Genomic DNA, 16,391 nt, shown 5'->3' with positions numbered 1-16,391 from the left:
TCTAAATTGCCACGTGGAGGGATATCAAAGACCATCCACCAACGGTTCCAAAAATTTGCACGTATGGCATCATTTGTGCACCATTTAATCGATAGTTTGGTTTTTTTTGGGTCAACTGGTATACCCATTTTTGGGTTAGCAAAAAGGCTTGCCAAATCGTCTTTGGTTATGTTGAGGGCCATGACCTCATCATAATCCAAACCATCATCAAACATCTGGTGCATTTCATCACGCCAACGAAGAGCGGCATTTTGTTGGTTTGTAAGAGTTTCAATGTTATCCACTATGGTGTTTAACGTGGATAACATAGGAGCCAGTGCAGGTACATTATTGTATGTTCTATGCAAACCTCTCAACTCAGTGAGATTTTCATTTATCAAATCCTCGATTCGAGGAGGGTTTTGAGGAGGTAGAGGATCATTTGGTGGATGGTTTTGTGGGGATACTAGATCGTTTGGTGGTGGGTTGCGAGGAATATTATTCCCTGCCTCAGTGTCATCATTTTGATCAGCCATTCCTATTGAATTGCAAAACGTACTATATATTAAAAAAAAAATCTAAATTTAAACCATTTTTGTCAAAAAAACCCTAGATTCAACTAAAACAAACAAAATCTTGTTAAAATCTATTAAATTTAGGTTAAAAATGAGTCAAGGGGGGGGGGACATACCTGATATCTGATATCTGATTTGCTACCTGATATTCGATTTATTATCTGATATCCGATTTGACTGGCCCAAATTTGCGTGAAAATAAGGGCCGCGGGTCTGTGATTTTGTATTTAATCCATGCACAGGTATTGGATATCCGATATTATAATATATATAATATAACATATATATTACATTTTATATATTTTTATATTATATTTTATATTTATTATATTAATTTACTATATATTATAATATAAAATATTATTATTATACTATATTATTATAATTTATAATATATTATACTTTTTTATTATATATTATATTATAAGATATTACTTTTTATTATTATATTATATTATTATAATATAATATGTTATTATAATATTATTATTATAGTATAATATTATACGATTATAATATAATAATAATATTATTATTATATTAAAGTATAATAATTATAATAATTATAATATTATTATATTATATTATAATAATAATTATAATAATATTATTATAATATAATAGTATGATATATTATTTAATAATAATATTATTATTTTATATCAATAATAATAATATTAAATAATATATCATACTATTATATGATTTTAATTATTAGTCGGATATTGGATTTAAAATCGGATATCCGATATGATATCGAATATCTAATAAGGCTCGGCTTAACCTTCCAGGTTTGGTTCCTGGATAGGTAAAAAAAAGTCAGAGCGGATTTTGAAGCGCTTTTAGGCATCTTCAAACTCTTTTTTTTTCACATTGCCACTTTTTGGCACACCATGATCCTGCACATACCCTGGGGTGAATGTGGGGTTCTTACCAAAATTTTTGGATTGTTTCCATCTATGGATATCTTGTTAAGGTGTTTGGTAAGAGCCATGGATTTTGTTTTGTTGCCTCTTCATCATTGCTATATCATTCTTTAGCTTTTGTAAGACAGGATCACTAGAGTTTGAAGATGAAGGTGTTCCTAAAGTTTAAACCTCTCGCTTCCATTTACCTACATTAATAAATGCATCCTCTAATTGAATTGCCAGTCTCTAGGTAGTGGCCAAATTAGTACATGCATCTTTTATAAGATGGAAGCTTATGTCTGGATGAACGACATGAATGAAGAATGATTTTTGGTTCTCTATGTTAGGCCTAGATGAAGTGGGAATTATTTGAATGAGCATATTAAATTTAGCTACAAATTCCCTCAAAGGTTCATGCATTTCTTTCTTCATCTGACTAAGTTGGAAAAATAGAAAACTTTCTTTTTCAAGAGCCTTGAATTTTTCCTCAAAAGCATTTTTCATATCATCCCAACTGGTGATGGAATGATGAGGTAGATGATTAAACCAATCTGTGACACCATCAATTAATGTTTGCACAAACAATCTTAGATCAACTTCTTGTATGGGGAAACTTATTACAACATAGGCTGCATGAAAGGCACTTAAGTGGTCCTTCAGTGAAACCTTGCTATCACCACTAAATTTGGGTAAAATTTTAGTGGCTCCTTTGGGTAATGGTAGAGGGTTTACACCTAATTTCAATGGCCCTATGTTTTGTCCCCATGATTGATTTATGGACATGTTTGGTTGTACAACTTGCAAAGGTTGAACAGTTATAGTAGTAGGGATAAGAGGACTCAAAGGAAGTAGAGATTGCACTAAAGGTGAAAGAGGAGATTCTTTTGGTGGTGAACTGAGTCTACTTTGGGATTTAATACTCTTCTTCTTAGGATCATTAAAATATAGCAAGAACTTTAGATCTTTCAATGGCTCAAAGTTTTCATCAATAATCCCCTCTTGTGTATCTACGGGTAGCTAGTTCTAATTTTGGTTACAAGTTCAAGGTCTTGCAAAAGCCTAAGAAATTCTATTTACAATTGCTTCTTCTTGAACTTCTGGTAGCCCTCTCAACCACTCTAACCTTTCTTCTTCTCTTTCTAAAACAATTAATACCTTGTGATATTGCTGATTACTTCTACGCAATGCCCAAGTAGTTGATACTACGTTTGAGATTATGTCTTCTTGAGTATCTTCAAATCAGAGGTTAGGTTGTAATATAGGGAAGACCACATTATGTGAAAGAACAACTTTTATACATTGCTTTTCCTAAACCTAGGTTCTTTTTCAAAGGGACTCTCCCCAGTAGAGTCGCCAAAAATATGTTGGTGAATAGATTGTCCTTTCAATCAATTTATCGAGTTTACTCTATGCCAAAAATTATGAAAAGTACAAAATGCTCACAACAATTGAGAAAGTCTCATATTTTTTAACTCTCTCTAAATTTCTAAAGGTATAGCTTCCTTATTAGATATACAATGAATTTAAAGTTATCTTTACACTTTTACTTAAAAGTGCGCAAGGATCTCTCGACTACTCTTAGGTAGTGAGGTAAATATCAATACAAATTTCTCAAAGAACCATCCATTTGAATTTACTCATATAGAAAACCTATTTAAAAGAACTAATTATACCACAAACTAACATAAATCATTCAAACATCAAAACTGAAATAAAATTACAAAGTGAACAGCAATCAAGATCCCGAATCATCAAATCAACATTCACAAAGTAACAATGATTGAATACTCTAAACACGAAGTTCCAAAGTAGAATCTGAGGTGATTTATAAATGAAAATTAAACCTTCCCATGCACACAGTCATTTAAAAGCCAAAAATTCATATATTATCCTTGATCACTATTATAAACTATCTACTTTAACAAAGTCTTTGTAGTATCCATCTTCTAGCTATCTATTGCTAACCTCAAACGAATTCAATGCCCCAACATTTAAAATTTTTCCAAATTCAAAAGGCCTCCATCAAAACCTGGCCATTTTGGATGATGTAAGAAATAGTTACAAAATAAAAAGTAGTTATTTAATAGAAGCACCAAAAAGTAACTAAAGTAATGGTTCAGTTCAAGCATCTTCGCCAGTTTTCTCCTCCTCACCAATGGTCTAATTTACTAGCTTCCAACTTTAGAACGTGCTCATAAACTCTTGTGTCACTTGGGAGTGATGATTCTTTAGGCTCAGTAGTTGTGCCCTACATGCATCTTTTTGCCACCTATATTCCTTTACTTTCAAACTCTAATGTGGCATCAAGTTCTTATTGAGATACAACATTGACTCAAAACTTGCCAATGTAGTGAAGTCATCAACACTTGGTGATTCACTATCCCTAATTTGTTCCATAGCTTCGTTGAAGCTCTTGGTTAGCATCTTAGTATCCATGTTCCCTTCATCAAACATCAAGATCCTTGTGGGGTTCACAATTTTCATATCCTTTAAGAGCTCTTTGTGCATCTCTATAATCTTGCTTTCAATACCTTACACTTCCTTGATTGTCTCCTTGTAGACTGCTTCTTTCTAGCACATATTGTTCTTTAGAATAAACAACATACAAGGATCCACATTTTTCATGGGATTCTCATTTAAGAACTTGAGGACCTTGAACCATTCAACCTCCGCTACCTGAAAAATGATCACTTGGCATTGACCTAGTTCTATTTCCCAAACTGGAATCAAGGTCTGAATTTATCCCAGAAATTGTCTCTCCCTTAGTGTAAACACTAATAAACTCTGAGATGAAATTACTACCTTCCTTTATTTGTATGTCTACCTAGCTCTTCATGGCATTGGCTAACATTTTTCCCCTCTGCATTTGCTTCATCAATTGTTGACTTCCTACCAAATTGGGATCAAATGGCTATATAACCTGAACAATTGGTAAAGCTCCAAGGTTTATTAAGGAATCAATAAATGTAGCCATTGTTATTACCATGCCCTTTAATTCTTTCTTCTCTCTACATCCTTTTCAGATTATGTGAGCATATGGTGAGGAAAGAATTTAAAGAAATGGTTGTTGGTGCTTCTATTGATAGTTCCCAGTTCAACAAAGGTAACCTTAAATCCTTCATCATCAACATCCTTGGACTCCTTCTTCTTGTAGGTAGTTATTTTGGTAGTGATTTTTCTTGTTACTAGGTCGTTAGTGAGGTGGCCATCTATTTCTAGGTTCTTTTCCTTCAAACCTCTAGCTGCATATTTGGTGACAATATCTTTCACTAGTATAGACATCAGTTACAAACTTCTTTTCTTGCTAATTGTGTTAGTTAGCCAAGAAGAAATAGTAGGGTTCATGGACACCACTTGGGCATCTTTGGTAGGAGTTAGGAATCTAGGTTGATCTATCTTGGGAACTTCAATGAATTGAACATTACCTTGTGCATCGTCAGAGAAATTGATGTCATCGCCTAAATCCTACCCCTAAGTAGACATTCTTAATTTCTAAACTTTATGTTGCATTAGGGCTTTAGACTTGGACTGAGACCTTGTTCTTGGAGCCATAGTTTACAAGTGAGGAGGTGACTTCTTCTGTTTATCTCAAACCAATATATTACCTACAATAGGAGAAAGTGGGATGTCAAATGGAAGTGATTTAGGGAAAGAAATCACCTATACAGAAGGTTCATTGATGATTTTTGTGCTCTTTCTCTATAACCAGTCATCTGTGAATGTCAGTATGAGCCTAGCCCTTAGATTGATATCATCCTCTTCATCCTTATTATAGTTGACTACTAGGGACTTCAGTTCACTAGATTCCTCCCAACTAGGTTCAACTATATTCGTGCCATCATCAACTACTCCCATTATTTTGAACTTAAACTTGAAGGAGTCAACTTGTTCCAAGGTTAGTCTTGAATGATCCTTCCTCATAACTTCTCTTTTATCCCTACAATCCTACCAAAGGTCTTCCAACCATGGACTTGCTAGTGGGTTGACTTCAAGGCCAAGGATTTGGGCCACATACCCTTTACTATCAAAGTTCCTCCTACTATGGTAGAAGCCAAAGTTGAACCCAATTAAATTACTTTCGATGATGGAAGCCCTATTCATATTATTACAAATCAATGAGCCCAACTTAATAGGGAATATTGTTTCTCAATCTTCTTGTAGTAGATTATCCTTTACAACAAAGAAGAGTTGTCTACATATTTCGGCCAAAACAAAAAAATCTAAGGCGTACTGAGGCAACTTCATAGGTTCATCCTAAAATTTGCCAATTCTCAAATATGTGAACTTGGAGAACTGTATAAACAGCTTCTATATTACTGAATTAACCTTTGAGCTTCAAAGGATAATCTAGGCATGGGCACTTCCTTTAGAGATATAGAAACCTTTTCCATTAGCAAGTCATGAACCTTCTTGAAATCTTCTAAGACCATATCTTTTTCTAGCAGGGGGCAATACTAAAAAACTATCATTTCTACACTCCATATTCCATGGGGAAGAGGGGTAAGATCATAGGTATAGGTAATGCAGTAAGTTAAATAGGAAGCCATATAAAAATAATCTCAGAATTCCATAGGATGTCTAAGTTGAGACCTCATTGAACTAGAAATAATCTCTACCCAATCCATCCATTGTTCACCCTTCAAAATGATTTCTATGTACCCAGGCATGCATTCTTCAAAAAAGAGTATATCAGCTGAGCTTTTTATGCTATGCAATAACACCAGTAGATCATGAATATGGGGCTTTAGGTGATCTTTAATGGTGACCTTGGGAAGCCTGGAACCCCCACCGTACATGGTTTCAATCCATTTCCTAGCCATGGTATTGTGGAGTATATTTGGGGTTTCTTGGTACTTGACCCAGGCTTGAACATGGTAGAATGCAGCAAAGGCATTTTTTGTCAAACACAATACAGAGGGAATAATGTCTCTTGAGATTGGGAGTATCACATTGCCATGTTTACTTACAATACTCTTCCTTATAACACCATAGTGATCAATACAGATTTGTAGAAGTTTAGGAATGACAAAAGCTGAGGGGAAAGTAGTAGTCTCAACCAACCCACTTGTTAAGACTTCCATACATCCATTCACTTCATTAGCATATTTAAGAAAAATTTTCTATAAATTCTCCAACTTCACCACATTCAAATTCATATCACAAATGATTGGTTTTCTAAATTCTAAGCTTGAGACAACACTAAAGAAATGCAATACTGACCTCATTCTCAACCAAACAACAAGGCTTTGAATAGATAAAGCTTGGAAAATACAAAGATTTGCAGAACAAAACAAGAGTTGCTAAATTCTCAACTGTATTTTGCTAAGAAATCAACAATTTTCTCTATCTCCCTTAACAGCTCCTTCTCCACACTTACAATTCTTTGCATGATAATTAAAAAGGAAACTAAATGATTTTTTCTTAAAAGAAAGTGCTTACGTGCAGAAGTACATGATGATTTTTAGGCATTAATGACACATCACCTCTTTTTATCCTTCACATGTTCGAAAACCTTGTTGCATGAATTTCTATTTAATGATTTCTTTTTCAGATGTATTGATAATGATTAGCTTAATGTGATGTCCAATCACTTTTCTAACTGAAGATTTTCCACTTTGTCAATAATGATGACTTCCTTCCTTAGAAATAGAAATGTCCCTTTAATCATTATGTTCTAACAAGATCATTAATTGTCTCATGGGATGACGGTGAATCGTACTTCATAAAATGGCCAAATACCTCTATTGTTGAACAACTTTGAACCTTTGAACCGAGGTTTGAAGTGGTTCAAAGTGATTCAAAAGAAAGCTCCATCAAGATGACATACATTGCCTACCAAAAAGATCATTAGTATAAAAACTTTGTTTGAATTGCTTTGAACTACTTCGAACCAAGGTTTGAAGTGGTTCAAAGTGATTCAAGGGAAGGGACCATGACCATGGGCACTAGTTACTTCAACCATTCACTTCGAGAGATGGTGAATTCATGGGCTACAAGTAAAGGACTTCAACAATCGAATGGAAAAAAATTCGAAGGAAAAACCTTTGGAAAATGGTGACTCTATATGCAACTAACACCAGGCACACTTTTAGCATGGTGTTTAAATCCTTTAACAAGGTAAGATCTAACAATCTTGTAAGCCATTAATAGGGTAGACCTTTAACAAGTTACATCATGTTTCATGATCATACATTCTAACCTTCATTGGATACACTTTATTACTACAATAGTGAAGATTTTGGGTGTCACTCCCACCCCTATTTTACTTTCTCCTTGGAGGGTTTCTAGGGAACAAAATAATTTGAGTCATACATGTGTTGAATATTTTACTTTCATGCTATGGATGTATATGTTTAATTTTGCATTTCAATTTATATGCATAGACTATGAGATGGATATGTGGTGAATAGTTTTTGAGGTTGAAAGTTTTAATTTTTGATTCATAGCCCCCCTCTTAGAGTTTACTTCCCTATTGTATTTCTAACAAGTACCAATAAGCATGATCGATATCCTACAAGAAATGTTGAGTTCCTCACATCTTAAGCAACATAGTATACACCAAGAAAAAATATATGTTGAGCTCCTTTTGTGACCAAGCTCCTTGTCCAACACTCCACTCAAAAATTATTGAGCACCACTACTTTGGTGATTGATTCCACAACTCCAAAGCTGAAATCTCTCCAACATACAAGATTTATAACTATCCTTGGATGCTCCTTCATAAAGAATCCTCTTATAATAGGGAACATCTTTATTGTATGAATCATCTATAAACCCTAAGTATTTGTAGATAAAGGGATATCCCCTCTCTTGTGGGTGCCCTCATGAATGGATCACTATGATGTGATCCCATTCCCACACCTTGTAAAAAATTGCCCTACCCCCCAGCTCCTCCCTTTCCTATACACAATCTTGTGAAACTCATGGTACATACCTAGTAGTATGGTCAGCCCCCATTGCATCTATTTGGGCCTCCCCATCAAGTCTTGTTAGGATTAATGAGATATAAAAAAAATTACATGTAAATATAACCAATATTAGAAACAAATAAATCATACAAAAGAGAACACAAGACACAAATATTTAACATGTTTCACCCAATCCCTATGATAGATCTACCAAAAAATGAGTCCAATATTCTTATTATCTAATGATTATAGTTTGTAATCCCTTATAGCCCAATATTGCTAGAAGAAGATACATTATCATCATACACAATAAAGTCCCTAACCCTAAGCCCTTTTATATAATATTTTTCCATTTAAAAAATTAAGATGAGAATAAGTTGTCCAATACAAAAAAATATAACTCCTTGTACCAGTTACCCTAGGACCCCACAAGGGGTGCAACCCCAGGAATGCAAAAGGGGCATTTCCTCTTGACCCCTAAAGCTTGGGTGGTGGGGCTTTCCCCAATACCCTGTAGTAAAATATGGTGGGGAAACTATGTTGAATGAAGTGGGTAAAAATTAACCTCTAAGTCTAATTGGGTTGTACATCACAAGAATCACCCCCTTGGATACTAATTAGACTCCACAAAAATAACCTCCCACTTGGATTTTGATCATATTGTTGCTAAAACTATAGCTCCCACTAGTATGTTAACCACCTTGGAATCTATTATCTTTTATTCTATTCAGTCTAGAAGATCTACCAAAGCTAAAGAGGAGTTCAATTTCTCCCTTTTCACTACCTTTGTTTACCATATGAATGTATGTTTTCCATCTTTAACTATAAATCATCCAAAACTCATTGAATGAAATGGTACGATAACTGTATGTGCTTTGTCTTTGAATGGACACAAAAATTCTTCACAAGATGGATAACAGTTTAGCTATTTGTAAACAAATAATTATCCATATGTTTGTGTCTAAATTCTTCCATGAATAATTGAAGACATATCATCTACTTGGTTTCCTTTGTAGTAGAAACATACTCTCCCTCTATAGTGTATAAAGCATTAACCTTCTACAATCGAGAAATCCATTCCACTGTTGAACCACCAATAGTAAATACATATCCTATAGTACTCCCCCTAGTTTCAAAATCCCCTACCAAATCTAAGTTAACATAGCCTTACAAATTAATAGTAGAACCCCCAAAATGTAAAGACTTACTAGACATTCCTCTCAAGTATCTGAGAATCCATTTGAGTGCATTCCAATGGTCAATCCCAAGATGACTCATATACCTACTAAAAAATCCCACTACATGTGCAATATCTAGCCTAGTACATACCATGATATATAATAAGCTCCCTAAAATTGAAGCATAAGGTATCATGGACATCTTATCATCATTTTCTTGTCTCTTTAGACACGTCTCCTTAGTAAATTTTGAATGACCAGGCAAAGGCATGCTAAAAAATTTGATATTTTTCGTAGAGAAACATTGCAAAACCTTCTCAATATAAGAAACTTAAGATAATATCAATTTTTTGTTCTTCCTATCTCTACAAATTTTCATACCAAGGATTTTTTTTGCTATCCCCAAATCCTTCATAGAAAATGAATGTATTAATTTTTGTTTCAACCCCTTAATGTGATCCATGTTAGATACAACTACAAGCATATCATAAACATTTAAGCATAATATAATATAGCTATCATCATCCAACCTCTCAAAATAAAAATAATGATCTAAATGACACCTAGTTTACCCATGCTCATGCATACAACTATCAATTTTTAGATACCATTTTTGAGGTGCTTACTTCAAGCCATATAAACTTTTCTTTATTTTGCACACTAAGTTATTCTTACCTTTGACCTAAAATCTCTATAGTTGTACCATAAATATTTCTTAATCCAAATCACCATCAATAAATTTTATTTAAACCAAGCTGCTCCAAATGCAAATCTTTAGTAGCCACAATACTTAAGACAATGTGAATAGAAGTCATTTTAACAAAAGGAGAAAATATCTCATCAAAATCAATGCCTTTTTTTGTGCAAATCCTTTTACAACTAATTTTTCTATAAAAAAATTCTTACCTCCATCCTCTTCTTTCAATTTGTAAACTTATTTATTCTATAAAGCCCTTTTACTGACAGGAAACTTTCATAAATACCAAGTCTAATATTTTTAGCAAGGAGTCCATTTCTCTTGTCAATGTAGACTCCCACTAAATCTTTGTATCCATATGTACAACTTGATCATAACATTTAGTTTCACCAACATTTGTTAATAAAAATAGTACAAAGAGGGATAAAATCTTTCTAGAGATCTACTTAGCCTTATTGACCATTTAACATTCACTGGGGTTTGTGGTATTTTTTTTTGGTTGTTATTATTATTATTTTTGGTTTTTTTTTTTGTTTTTGTTTTTTTTGTTGCTATTGTTTTTGTTTTTTTTTGTTGTTTTTGTTGTTATAAATCATAAGGAATTACTAGAACAACATCTTTTGGAGTATCATCTAGTACTACATAATCATTTTATTTCTTCTCATGTTGTTGCAATAGAGCTTTGTACAACACTTTCACATTGAATCTGACATCCCTAATTATAATTTTATGATTATCAAAATACCAAAGAATATAACCAAACTCATCAAGTCCCTATCCAAAAAAATTACACATTTCTTTGACTTAGCTTCTTGCTTGGTTCAATTTTAAAATCGATATGAGTAGAATCTTCATATCTGAAAGTTTTGAGAAATGAATAACTCAACTTCTCATCAATCCATGTTTCCTCTATAATACTAGAGTCTAAAGGAGTAGATGGACCTCTATTCATCAAATATACAAAAGTATTACAATCTCTACCCACGTGTTTAAGGACACTCGATCATGCAACCTCATGCTCCATTATTGTCATGTCCATGTGTTCAACCACTCCATTTCCTATGGAGTCATTGGAATAGTTTTGTCTACAAATAAAATTAGTGAAACAACAATCTTAAAATTCTTTTCTACAATATTTACCACCATTATGAGGCTTCAAACATTTTATCCTTTAACTAGTCTCATTCTTAACTAGTCATTTCCATTTCTTAAAAGTTATAAATACATCAAATTTATGTCTAAGAAAATAAGCCCATAATTTTCTAGTTGCATTCTCAATAAATATAACATAATAATGAGTTCCAACAAGGGAATATACTTGATTTGGTCCCCATAGATCTCTAAGGTAGAAATAATAGTCCACCAAGATTACTGAGGTGAGGGGTGGTGGTGTGGGGAGGGGTGAATCAGTTATCCATTCAAACAAAGTGAATAACAACCATAACAAGATGTACATAGACAATTATACTAGATATGTTAACTAGGGAAACCCTTGATTAGAGGGAAAACCTTGGTGGGAATAATGAAAACAAGATTATGTACTAATATAAATATTCCTTATTATTGGATGGACCTTGTTAGGAGTCTATTACAAAATTGAGGACATATGAGTCCCTGTTAGGAGACTTTGAATCCTTGTTAGAAGTTTCCAACCCTGTTAGGACTTATGCCAACCCTGTTAGGAGTTAGAAGATAGAAGAAACTACTGTCCAACTAGCTTCTAGGGCAAGACCACTAAACTCACTATCCAACTAATCTCTCAACTATTCCTTGTAGAATAATTGTACATACTTTACTTAAACTTATTTCCTCTATCCCGTCAACCAGACCAATCACTGTTTGAACTTGTAGACTAGGTCACAAACCTTGGATCCAAGTATCCAACTTCAAATCACACAATAAATTCTTGACAATGAAGTTTCCTTCACCTTCGCTCTTCCCTTCTTAACTTCACATTTTGATCTTCTTGCTGCTTACAAACATTCGAACATCTCATTCATTATTATAGGACCATATTACACCTTCTCAATTAATTATTATAGGACCATATTAAGAATATGTTACACTTAGTGATAACATTAATCTTTCACCTTGCAAATTGAATAACTTTCTGTACACATAACATTATGACAAGAAATATTAGCTACATCATCTCTAGAATGTCTCCTTCTTAATATATTTAACATCATCTTCTCATAATAGCAACTCTACTAAGAGATATAACAAGTTTACTAGAACATGTCTCTTTAAACTTTATCTTAGAATAGCCTTCACTGAAACTTGGATAACTTCTTCTAAGCTTAATATCTTATGCTTCTAAGATTAGATACATATGCTAGACACCTAGTATAATCTCCCTTTAACCTTGCTACTAAAATTACTCAATCATCTATCTATACCAACTAGATCTTTCAGCTATTCTTTTGCCAGATACCATAGAAAATTACTTTGTTGACATCAATGATAAACACTATCATGAATGTAACATATCATCATGATAATGATCTAATCATATTTCTACAATACTCCCCCATAGGAATATCATCAACATTCATGCTTCTAATTATCTCCCTCTTTGGCATTGATGGCAAGATAGATGAAAAACATCTAGTTCCAAGAATACCAATTGCAAAATATAGTTAATATTTCTTTTCAAATCCTCTTCATCGATCATTCTTCCATGCTATACTTTTTCTACTGTACTTCTTTCCAACTAATTTTCTAGACATGTACTTTTTTTCCATGATTTTTGAACTATTTTTCTATATTGTACTTTTTTTCATGATGTACTTCTCTCCCATTGACATCAATGTCAAAGGTTTCAACAACCACCAAACTCTACAACAATTGTTTCTGACTAGAACAAGTGTCCAAATAGACTATTCAAAAACAACATCCAAAAAGAGTCCTAGATGACTCTTTCCATCACAGATACTCCCCCATATAGGAAGCATTAGCATTCATTCCAAATAAACAATAGTGCTCTATTACACTAGATTGGTGCACTCTTACATCATCTACTCTGATGTAGCAAGGGGCATAACCCTTGGCATACCTTACAAATACTCAAAAGTCTCTTTGGGAAGAGGCTTAGTCAAAATATTTGCAATCTACTCTTTAGTACTTACATACTCCAATCTTATCTCCTTTTCTGCAACCTTTTCTCTCAACATGTGATACTTGATAGAAATGTGCTTGGTCTTAGAATGCAACACTGGATTCTTAGACATATATTTACTATGCTTATGTTCTTACAATGTATGAAAATAGTTTCACTGAATTCTATCATTATATCCTTCAACATCTACTTCATCTAAAAAACTTGATTACAATTGTTTGTTGTTGCAACATATTTTTCTTATGTTGTAGTCTGTGAGGTACAATCCTACTTCTTTCTTAGCCAAGAAACCAATCTTCCTCCAAGAAAGAAGGCTCCACCATTGGTGCTTTTTCTATCATCCATATTGCCTACCCAATCAACATTAGTATAAGCATATAGAGTGAAATCATTAGATCTATCATACCATAATCCAAACTCTGGTGTTTCTTTCAGATATCTAAATATCCTTTTGACTGTTGCATAATGTGCTTCTCTGGGATAATCTTGAAGTTTTCCAACAATTCCAACTGCATTTGCTATATCCAACCTTGTGTGAGTTAGATATTACAATCCTTTGATCATAGATCTATACTTCTTATGCTCAATAGTAGGTGTCTCATCCTTTTTAGATAACTTGTGTCCAATTACCATAGGTTTTCCAATGGGTTTACATGTTTCCAAACCAAACCTTTTTAGTAAATCTTTTGAATACTTAGTTTGAGAAATAAAGATTCCTTCTTTTTCCTACACAATTCATAATCCTAGAAAATATTTCATTTCTCCTATCATGTTCATTTCAAATTCCTTCTTCATTTCTTCTTTTCTATATCCAAGCTTTGTCAAATGCGTGTCCAACCTTGCATACTAGGTTCTAGGTGCTTGCTTTAAGCCATACAATGCCTTCTTCAATCTGTGTACTGTCCTTGTCAACTATCAAAGGATAACCTTCAGGCTGTTCTATATATACTTCTTCTTCAAGTTCTCCATTCAGAAATGCTGACTTGACATCCATCTGATATACTTTGAATTTCTTATATGTTGCATATGCTAAGAATAACCTTATTGCTTCTATTCTTGGGATGGGAGTATAGGTCTCATCATAGTCTAATCCTTCTTTTTGTGAGTAACCTTTAGATACCGATCTTGCCTTATTCCTTACTACTTCACCTTGTTCATTCATCTTGTTTCTGAATACCCATTTTTTTCCTATCACATTCTTGTTTATTGGTCTAGGAACTAATTCCCATGTCTCATTCTTTACTATCTAATCCAATTCCTCTTTCATAGTTTGTTTCCAATAGTCATCATTATATGCTTCATCTGCATTTTTTAGTTCAACTTGAGATATCAATAATAGTTCTTCATTGATTCTTCTTCTTGTCATCAAACCTTTATCTCTACTTCTAATGATCTACTTGGGTGGATGATTCTTTGTCATACTCTTACCTGAAGTAGGAATTGTTATCTCAACTCTTGGCTCTCCTTCATTCTGTACATTATTATTAGTCTCAAAGAATACTTTATCATTCCTCAGCTTAGTATTAACATTATCATCATTTGAATTATAATCAACTATTATTTCTTGTATCCTGAATTTCTCATCAACTCTTACTTTTCACTTTCCATAAAACTCTTAGTTCTTAGATTATAACATCTATAAACCTTTATTTTCAATGAATAACCAAGAAACATACCTTCATCACTTCTAGCATCAAACTTACCAATACCATCATCTCTTTTGATAGAGCACTTACTACCAAAAATTCTAGAATGCTTGACTATAGGTGAGTGACAAAACCACAGTTAATAAGGGGTCATTTTTGTATCTTTCCTTAATTTCACTTTGATTATACTATAGACAGTTGTATTCACAACTTCTCTTCAAAACATCTTGGAAAATTCTTTCTTAGGTAACATAGCTCTTGGAATTTCTATTACAGATCTGTTTCTTCTCTCTACAATGCCATTCTTTTCAGGGGTTCTTAGAGCTAAATTTTTTCTTTTGATTCCATTAGCTTCACAAAAGATGTTAATCTCATTTGAAGTAAATTCTCCTCCTCTATTTGATCTTAAACATTTAATCTTCATGCCTAATTCATTCTCAACTCTATTCTTAAATATCTTGAACTTATCAAATGCCTCAAATTTTTCTTTAAGAAATGCAACCCACATCATTTTAAAAAAGTCATCAACTAAGATCATGAAATATCTTTCACCATAGAATCATTAAGTCTTCATATAAATGTTGAGATTTGCATGTATAATCTCCAATTTAGTTTTAGTAGTAAACTTTTTGCTGAGAAAAGAAGTTCTATTATGCTTTGCCAAAACACACTCCTTGCAAATTGTGTTAGTAGGCTTTATAATCTTAGGAAAATCTCTAACTAAAAACATACTACTATTCTTGAATATGCTATCAAAGTTTACATGACAAAATCTCTTATACCATAACCAACTGTCATCTACCTTTGCAAACAAACATGCCATTTCAATAGGATTCAGTTGAAATACATTACCTTTAGATCAGGTTCCTATTCTAATTTCTTTTCCATCTTTGTCTTTGATCATGCATGTCTTCTCTATGAACTACAACTAATAACCTTTATCCACTAGTTGTTCAACACTCAAAAGATTGTGCTTCAAACCATTAGCAAAATATATATCCTCAGTGTTAGTCTTATCATCAAGAGTTATAGATCCAATACCTTTAACTTTGCATGTTGCATTGTTTCCAACTCTACCTTTGCCTCCATCATGACTTTTAAAGTTAATAAATTTGTTCATATCACTAATCATATTATGTGAACAACCACTATCAATTATCGAATCAAATTTATTTTCAACTTGTGATACCAAAGCCATTTTCTCTGGACTTTCTTCTTTAATAGCTACAACTTCAATTTCATCATCACTAGCATTTACTTCTTGTTCATTAGAATCATCTTCTTCATTTGCATACAAAAATTCTCTATCTTTTCTAGGTTTCAAATTACCTCTATACTTCTTCTCTCTTTTAGGACACTTAGATGCATAATGACCAAATTCA

This window comes from Cupressus sempervirens, chromosome 11 (genome assembly GCF_028749045.1).
Source record: "Cupressus sempervirens isolate cs-2001-9-10 chromosome 11, ASM2874904v1, whole genome shotgun sequence".
Taxonomy (NCBI): Eukaryota; Viridiplantae; Streptophyta; class Pinopsida; order Cupressales; family Cupressaceae; genus Cupressus; species Cupressus sempervirens.
Note: the sequence above shows the minus strand (reverse complement) of the source record.